Source organism: Pelobates fuscus, chromosome 3 (genome assembly GCF_036172605.1).
Source record: "Pelobates fuscus isolate aPelFus1 chromosome 3, aPelFus1.pri, whole genome shotgun sequence".
Classification (NCBI taxonomy): Eukaryota; Metazoa; Chordata; class Amphibia; order Anura; family Pelobatidae; genus Pelobates; species Pelobates fuscus.
The window spans coordinates 365906410-365916307 of NC_086319.1; positions in this window are offsets into that span (position 1 = coordinate 365906410).

The window sequence follows — 9898 nt, forward strand, 5'->3', positions numbered from 1 at the left end:
TGTTTTCTTTTGACATATGGGGTATATCCCCATAACAAATAGGACAGACTCCGTTCTCTTCTTGTTTTCATTCCAATTACGTAGGGTTACCCCCTGTTCTGTCCTTTGGGACCCACTATCCGGCCACCCCTCTTTATATGCATATTATCTCCAGGTTTTAATACCACTCGGCCGCAATCTACCCTCCGGAAACCATTCCGATTCCCCAACAGTTTACCAACATCTACTGACACTACGGTGTTGCCATACACTCCTGAATGACTGACCTCTTGGACCAGTTAGGTGACCATAACCTGGGTCATGACGAGATCATTAATGTCTTTTCAACTAACCCATTAACATCCAATGAGGTCACTAGCGATAATATTAATACTGCATTTTTCAGTATTCAAAAAACATATCAGGATCAGATTAGAAGCCTCTGGGAAATTACCAGTCTAAAACAATATCTGGAACAGAAACTAGTCCCCAGAGGTCTTCGCCCTGAGATTTTACTACCAGACAAGGTCCAGACGGAGGAACAGTTGAGTGAATGGAACTCCATTTTACTTGACTGTTCCTCCAGATTAATGGACTTTCTGGTCAGACTTGAATCCATGAATTTTGAAACAATTAATTCCAAACTTAAAAACGATATTGTAGCAATCAAAAACTACAAAACTGACACTCTATACACCCAGATGGAGAACAAGTTACAGCAGAATATTAGCAATTTTCGACATCACCTGAAAGTAAAAAAACACAACACATTCCAGAGAGATTTCAAGGATTTCAAGAGTGGCAGAATATTTAGACAGTCCACGAAGTACCAAAGACGCCAATATAATCAACGCGGTTCCTCCTCAGGCGAAACCGACTGGTCCGACCAGGACCAGCAACCTCAACAGAGACGGAAATCCCCGCGCAATCGGAATACGGACCGTCCCAGAGATACCAGTACCCATAAGAACCCTACCAATAAAAGCATCCTTAAGGCTACAGATAAGGTAGTTTCTTTCCTGGATATCCCCATATCCACGGATACCAGCAACCCTCAGACAACTACGAACTCTTCACTCAATCCTTTTTTAGATCAGGATCAGTACCGCCAACAACGGGGCCGACTGAGGGACAGGGATCGATGGGGATACAAGAACCAGAATCGGTCCCAAAGACAGTAGTACCCAACAAAGTAATTAACCTATCTGACTTCCACCTCGAACAACATCACCTCACACTACTCAACAGAGGTCTTTCTTTTGTACCCACCCCCAGCTGTGACAAATTTAACTGGTCCAAGGATGTCAATCTATTTGGCCGTAAATTAGCTCTGAATATTCTCCATGCGAAAAAGGACAAACTGCTGGCCAACGAAATGGGCCTTACCCTGGAGGACTTTGAACTCTCAAAAACTTTAGACTCTCTCCTGGCTGAGAATGACCTTTCAAGACCTCTGACGGACTTCAAACCCTCAAGCTACTTTACCCCAAATTTCGGGGATACACCCCACGTGGATTTGTTCATCCAAATGTCATTAAAGGAACTAGAGGCCACACCATACCAAGCTCCAGCTTTTTATAACCTGAACTTTATGGAACGCAAAGCATTAAAAGACCTCAAACAACTTACTACGGTGGTCATCAAACCCGCAGATAAAGGGGGCAACATAGTCCTCATGAATAGACCAGAATACGTTGGGATGTGTATGGCACACCTTGATGACTCACTCCACTACAGGGCTCTACCCTCTGACCCCACGAAGATCTTTATAAACGAGCTGGATAAACTCCTCAATGACGCTTTGGATGCTCAAATAATCAATAAAGATGAGTTCCGTTTTCTTTTACCACACAGAAACCCAACCATCGCAACGTTTTATTGTTTGCCAAAGATCCACAAGGGCATTCGCCCCCCTCCAGGCAGACCGATTGTCTCCGGCAATAATTGCTTGACTGAAGCACCAAGCAGGTTCATTGAGAAGATCCTCCATCCCCTAGTAGTAACCCTACCATCTTACCTACAGGACACTAAATCCACTCTGTTGAAACTCCAGGATCTAACAGTCCCACCTTATACGCAGTTAGCAAGCTTAGACGTGGTGGCACTATACACCAATATTCCCCACGACAAAGGCCTAAGGGCCTGCAGGCACTTCTTGGAAAACACGGCATACACTGTCCGGCAGACCAATTTTATCATTAACATCCTTGAATTCGTCCTAACTCATAATTATTTCATGTTTAATGGGCAATTCTTCTTACAGGTCTCCGGAACTGCGATGGGGACGGCCTGTGCACCCACCTATGCCAACCTATTTCTGGGGTGGTGGGAACAGTGTGTTGTCATGACACCACAGTTCTGCCACTTCCATGAGTATATCATCAGTTGGCATAGGTATATTGACGATATGCTACTAATGTGGTCAGGATCTGTCCCCCTGTTCCAGGAGTTCGTCAAGCGACTTAATGACAATGACATTAACCTGAAACTAACCTATGTCATTGACGAACATGAACTCGTTTTCCTAGATCTCAAAATCCTGCTAACATTGGATGGCACAATACAAACGGAACTATTCAGAAAATCCACCTCAACGAATAGTTTACTCCACTGGGACAGCCACCATCCATTCAAATTAAAAGCCTCCATCCCGTATGGTCAGTACTTACGCGCAAGACGGAACTGCTCGGTGGACCAGAGATTCCTTGAAGAATGCCAAACGCTGAGATTACGCTTCAGGCAACTTGGATACCCTAACAGAGTGCTGAAAAACGCTTTCCACCGTGTGTGCCTACTAGATAGGAAATCCACATTGACAGCTCACAGACCATCACAAGAACAAGTGGCCCCTCGTTGCATAGCTACATTCGACCAAGGTTGGTCACCTATGTCAAAGATCCTTAGGCACAATTGGCCGATTCTCCTACATAATCCAGTACTCTCCAAGGTACTACCGGACTACCCACCACTGACAGCTCGAAGGCCTAGGAATCTCCAAGACCAATTGGTCCGTAGTCATTTGGCAACCACTCCATCTGCCACTAACTGGCTAACAGGCACAAAAGGGACATACAGGTGTGGACACTGTAAAGCCTGTCGCTACATCCGGCCATCTAAACACGTTACATCTACACAAACCCACATCTCCGTTGAAACTAATGCACTTGTAAATTGCAGCACTACAAGAATTATTTACCTGATCACCTGTAGTTGCGGGACGCAGTACATAGGAAAAACCTTTCAACAATTCAAACGTAGAATTCTCCAACATGTAACGTCAGTCAAGAATTTGATTACACCCACCCCGGTAGCACGGCATATCCAGAAATTCCATGGAGGCAATCCTGAGAATCTAACCTTCCAAGCCATCGAGAAACTATCTCCAAATCCGAGAAAGGGTGATTTTAACAAGGTGCTGTTACGTAAGGAGTCCCAATGGATTTTCTCGTTCAAGACCCTATCCCCATTGGGCTTGAACGAGGAATTCAACTATACCCCTTTCATCCATTGAGGTAACATCCGAGCTAACTTTCAGACACCCAATAATATCCCTGAGAGGACCTCCTCCACTGCCAGGACCTCCGCACCTGGATATCCTGTACATATCTCTGGTGCCTATATACGACTGTATGTCCCCTATCCTCGGAGACTCCCGGTACGATATGCACCAGCCTTTATCCTTCCCATTAATTCCCCCAGTAGGTTACTCTCACAAGAGTCTCCTTTTAAATCGATGGACAAATTCACTCTAACTTAATGACTCTCTGTCACTCAAACTCACTAACGTGCAATATACTGACAGGTGACCTACACGGGTACTGTCATGTTTGTCACAAGTATTATTCCCACTAATGTTCTACTTTGACACTGGAATCTGTTTCTTTCCATAACCGGAAATAACCGTTACATACCTGGGCAGACACTTGCACCCATTTTCTTTTCTTTTCCTGATTTGCACAATGATATGTTTAAACCTCATTCCGGAATTTCTGAATGAGTACCGGCAATCCATTTTGAGCCTTTTCGGGCACCGTCCCCTAACCCCTCCCCCTTAGGCCTCACGCAACCAATGAGGTCTCGGAGAGGGCTATTTAAGACTCCTCAAACTGGGGAGTCTTTTTCCCCTGACGAGCCTGTGACACTCAGGCGAAACGCGCGTCGGGCTAAGACAACCGGGAGATCATATCCACTCTGCCGACATTCAAACCGACCTAGGCTTCACCTCGGGTGAGATCCTCACCCGCCCCACTGGACCATACAGCTGGGCTTCCCATTACCTAGAACCTACACTGATGCCCTTTGGGCGACTATTACAAAGTTATTCATTTAACTCAGTGTTTTGACCACCCAGACGGGCTACGTGTGCATTCAGCACTGTACCCTTTCCGCTATTTCTTTCTTACCTCTCTCTTTCCTATCACCGGTACCCATGAAGGCACCATTCCTTCTTACTCTCTATTTTTTTATATCTAGGATACTCAATCCTTACAGGTACAGAGTAGGGGTTACAGTACACTGCACTGTACTTCCCACATGCAGACTGGCAGGCGAGTTCTGCTACATTCTCTCAACCTAAGGCTCTCACAAAGGGGATATCTCTCTCCACGAGCACCGCTAATTTGTATACTGGGTTCTGGTTGTATATTCTAATAGTTTCCATCACTTTGATCCTATTAGCAACTCCCCCGGACATATACACTTTAGCCCTGAGATATTTGTAGTACTCCCCAAATAGCCATATCGTATTGTAAGTCAGAATTTGCTAAATTGGCTAATTTATGTACTGGGATCTGATTGCATATTTGGATAGTGTGCATTTATTCGATCCTATCAGCAACACCCCCGTACACATACATCTTAGCTCTCAAGCAATTACAGTACTCTCTAACCCCGCTCTGCTATAATTGACTCTGACCAAGCGGCACAGCACTCTGGTCACGGTGGGCTCTAAGCAGGGGCATATATCCCTCGACGAGTATCACTAACCTGTACACGAGATGTTGTTAGCACCCTTTGGACAGTAATTGACACATACACTGATCCTATGAGCAAAACCCTGGACAGTCCAGCCTTCAGCTGACAGTGGGTTGTACGAGCTTGCGGTATCTATTGCTAACTCTGACAGGTCAGGTTACCTAAGACAGAGTGTGTTTCTCATTTAAATCACGACCAGTGATTTATGACTATTTATTTTTATATTTTTTGAGAGGTGACCACGGTTACCATCAAAAACCAGCACTAACGCTGGCCAGTACTGGGTATCTCACCATACACCACCTTAAGGTTAGGTAGTGTTATTGTTATTTTTAACTTAAATTGTTTGATTAAGGTGCCGAGCACCTCATCGTCTCCCTTCTCCTCCCCCCCTCCCCCTGTGTACATAAATCAGTTTATGTTACCTAATAAAGATTAACTTTTTAACTGTTTTCTTTTGACATATGGGGTATATCCCCATAACAAATAGGACAGACTCCGTTCTCTTCTTGTTTTCATTCCAATTACGTAGGGTTACCCCCTGTTCTGTCCTTTGGGACCCACTATCCGGCCACCCCTCTTTATATGCATATTATCTCCAGGTTTTAATACCACTCGGCCGCAATCTACCCTCCGGAAACCATTCCGATTCCCCAACAGTTTACCAACATCTACTGACACTACGGTGTTGCCATACACTCCTGAATGACTGACCTCTTGGACCAGTTAGGTGACCATAACCTGGGTCATGACGAGATCACTAATGTCTTTTCAACTAACCCATTAACATCCAATGAGGTCACTAGCGATAATATTAATACTGCATTTTTCAGTATTCAAAAAACATATCAGGATCAGATTAGAAGCCTCTGGGAAATTACCAGTCTAAAACAATATCTGGAACAGAAACTAGTCCCCAGAGGTCTTCGCCCTGAGATTTTACTACCAGACAAGGTCCAGACGGAGGAACAGTTGAGTGAATGGAACTCCATTTTACTTGACTGTTCCTCCAGATTAATGGACTTTCTGGTCAGACTTGAATCCATGAATTTTGAAACAATTAATTCCAAACTTAAAAACGATATTGTAGCAATCAAAAACTACAAAACTGACACTCTATACACCCAGATGGAGAACAAGTTACAGCAGAATATTAGCAATTTTCGACATCACCTGAAAGTAAAAAAACACAACACATTCCAGAGAGATTTCAAGGATTTCAAGAGTGGCAGAATATTTAGACAGTCCACGAAGTACCAAAGACGCCAATATAATCAACGCGGTTCCTCCTCAGGCGAAACCGACTGGTCCGACCAGGACCAGCAACCTCAACAGAGACGGAAATCCCCGCGCAATCGGAATACGGACCGTCCCAGAGATACCAGTACCCATAAGAACCCTACCAATAAAAGCATCCTTAAGGCTACAGATAAGGTAGTTTCTTTCCTGGATATCCCCATATCCACGGATACCAGCAACCCTCAGACAACTACGAACTCTTCACTCAATCCTTTTTTAGATCAGGATCAGTACCGCCAACAACGGGGCCGACTGAGGGACAGGGATCGATGGGGATACAAGAACCAGAATCGGTCCCAAAGACAGTAGTACCCAACAAAGTAATTAACCTATCTGACTTCCACCTCGAACAACATCACCTCACACTACTCAACAGAGGTCTTTCTTTTGTACCCACCCCCAGCTGTGACAAATTTAACTGGTCCAAGGATGTCAATCTATTTGGCCGTAAATTAGCTCTGAATATTCTCCATGCGAAAAAGGACCAACTGCTGGCCAACGAAATGGGCCTTACCCTGGAGGACTTTGAACTCTCAAAAACTTTAGACTCTCTCCTGGCTGAGAATGACCTTTCAAGACCTCTGACGGACTTCAAACCCTCAAGCTACTTTACCCCAAATTTCGGGGATACACCCCACGTGGATTTGTTCATCCAAATGTCATTAAAGGAACTAGAGGCCACACCATACCAAGCTCCAGCTTTTTATAACCTGAACTTTATGGAACGCAAAGCATTAAAAGACCTCAAACAACTTACTACGGTGGTCATCAAACCCGCAGATAAAGGGGGCAACATAGTCCTCATGAATAGACCAGAATACGTTGGGATGTGTATGGCACACCTTGATGACTCACTCCACTACAGGGCTCTACCCTCTGACCCCACGAAGATCTTTATAAACGAGCTGGATAAACTCCTCAATGACGCTTTGGATGCTCAAATAATCAATAAAGATGAGTTCCGTTTTCTTTTACCACACAGAAACCCAACCATCGCAACGTTTTATTGTTTGCCAAAGATCCACAAGGGCATTCGCCCCCCTCCAGGCAGACCGATTGTCTCCGGCAATAATTGCTTGACTGAAGCACCAAGCAGGTTCATTGAGAAGTTCCTCCATCCCCTAGTAGTAACCCTACCATCTTACCTACAGGACACTAAATCCACTCTGTTGAAACTCCAGGATCTAACAGTCCCACCTTATACGCAGTTAGCAAGCTTAGACGTGGTGGCACTATACACCAATATTCCCCACGACAAAGGCCTAAGGGCCTGCAGGCACTTCTTGGAAAACACGGCATACACTGTCCGGCAGACCAATTTTATCATTAACATCCTTGAATTCGTCCTAACTCATAATTATTTCATGTTTAATGGGCAATTCTTCTTACAGGTCTCCGGAACTGCGATGGGGACGGCCTGTGCACCCACCTATGCCAACCTATTTCTGGGGTGGTGGGAACAGTGTGTTGTCATGACACCACAGTTCTGCCACTTCCATGAGTATATCATCAGTTGGCATAGGTATATTGACGATATGCTACTAATGTGGTCAGGATCTGTCCCCCTGTTCCAGGAGTTCGTCAAGCGACTTAATGACAATGACATTAACCTGAAACTAACCTATGTCATTGACGAACATGAACTCGTTTTCCTAGATCTCAAAATCCTGCTAACATTGGATGGCACAATACAAACGGAACTATTCAGAAAATCCACCTCAACGAATAGTTTACTCCACTGGGACAGCCACCATCCATTCAAATTAAAAGCCTCCATCCCGTATGGTCAGTACTTACGCGCAAGACGGAACTGCTCGGTGGACCAGAGATTCCTTGAAGAATGCCAAACGCTGAGATTACGCTTCAGGCAACTTGGATACCCTAACAGAGTGCTGAAAAACGCTTTCCACCGTGTGTGCCTACTAGATAGGAAATCCACATTGACAGCTCACAGACCATCACAAGAACAAGTGGCCCCTCGTTGCATAGCTACATTCGACCAAGGTTGGTCACCTATGTCAAAGATCCTTAGGCACAATTGGCCGATTCTCCTACATAATCCAGTACTCTCCAAGGTACTACCGGACTACCCACCACTGACAGCTCGAAGGCCTAGGAATCTCCAAGACCAATTGGTCCGTAGTCATTTGGCAACCACTCCATCTGCCACTAACTGGCTAACAGGCACAAAAGGGACATACAGGTGTGGACACTGTAAAGCCTGTCGCTACATCCGGCCATCTAAACACGTTACATCTACACAAACCCACATCTCCGTTGAAACTAATGCACTTGTAAATTGCAGCACTACAAGAATTATTTACCTGATCACCTGTAGTTGCGGGACGCAGTACATAGGAAAAACCTTTCAACAATTCAAACGTAGAATTCTCCAACATGTAACGTCAGTCAAGAATTTGATTACACCCACCCCGGTAGCACGGCATATCCAGAAATTCCATGGAGGCAATCCTGAGAATCTAACCTTCCAAGCCATCGAGAAACTATCTCCAAATCCGAGAAAGGGTGATTGTAACAAGGTGCTGTTACGTAAGGAGTCCCAATGGATTTTCTCGTTCAAGACCCTATCCCCATTGGGCTTGAACGAGGAATTCAACTATACCCCTTTCATCCATTGAGGTAACATCCGAGCTAACTTTCAGACACCCAATAATATCCCTGAGAGGACCTCCTCCACTGCCAGGACCTCCGCACCTGGATATCCTGTACATATCTCTGGTGCCTATATACGACTGTATGTCCCCTATCCTCGGAGACTCCCGGTACGATATGCACCAGCCTTTATCCTTCCCATTAATTCCCCCAGTAGGTTACTCTCACAAGAGTCTCCTTTTAAATCGATGGACAAATTCACTCTAACTTAATGACTCTCTGTCACTCAAACTCACTAACGTGCAATATACTGACAGGTGACCTACACGGGTACTGTCATGTTTGTCACAAGTATTATTCCCACTAATGTTCTACTTTGACACTGGAATCTGTTTCTTTCCATAACCGGAAATAACCGTTACATACCTGGGCAGACACTTGCACCCATTTTCTTTTCTTTTCCTGATTTGCACAATGATATGTTTAAACCTCATTCCGGAATTTCTGAATGAGTACCGGCAATCCATTTTGAGCCTTTTCGGGCACCGTCCCCTAACCCCTCCCCCTTAGGCCTCACGCAACCAATGAGGTCTCGGAGAGGGCTATTTAAGACTCCTCAAACTGGGGAGTCTTTTTCCCCTGACGAGCCTGTGACACTCAGGCGAAACGCGCGTCGGGCTAAGACAACCGGGAGATCATATCCACTCTGCCGACATTCAAACCGACCTAGGCTTCACCTCGGGTGAGATCCTCACCCGCCCCACTGGACCATACAGCTGGGCTTCCCATTACCTAGAACCTACACTGATGCCCTTTGGGCGACTATTACAAAGTTATTCATTTAACTCAGTGTTTTGACCACCCAGACGGGCTACGTGTGCATTCAGCACTGTACCCTTTCCGCTATTTCTTTCTTACCTCTCTCTTTCCTATCACCGGTACCCATGAAGGCACCATTCCTTCTTACTCTCTATTTTTTTATATCTAGGATACTCAATCCTTACAGGTACAGAGTAGGGGTTACAGTACACTG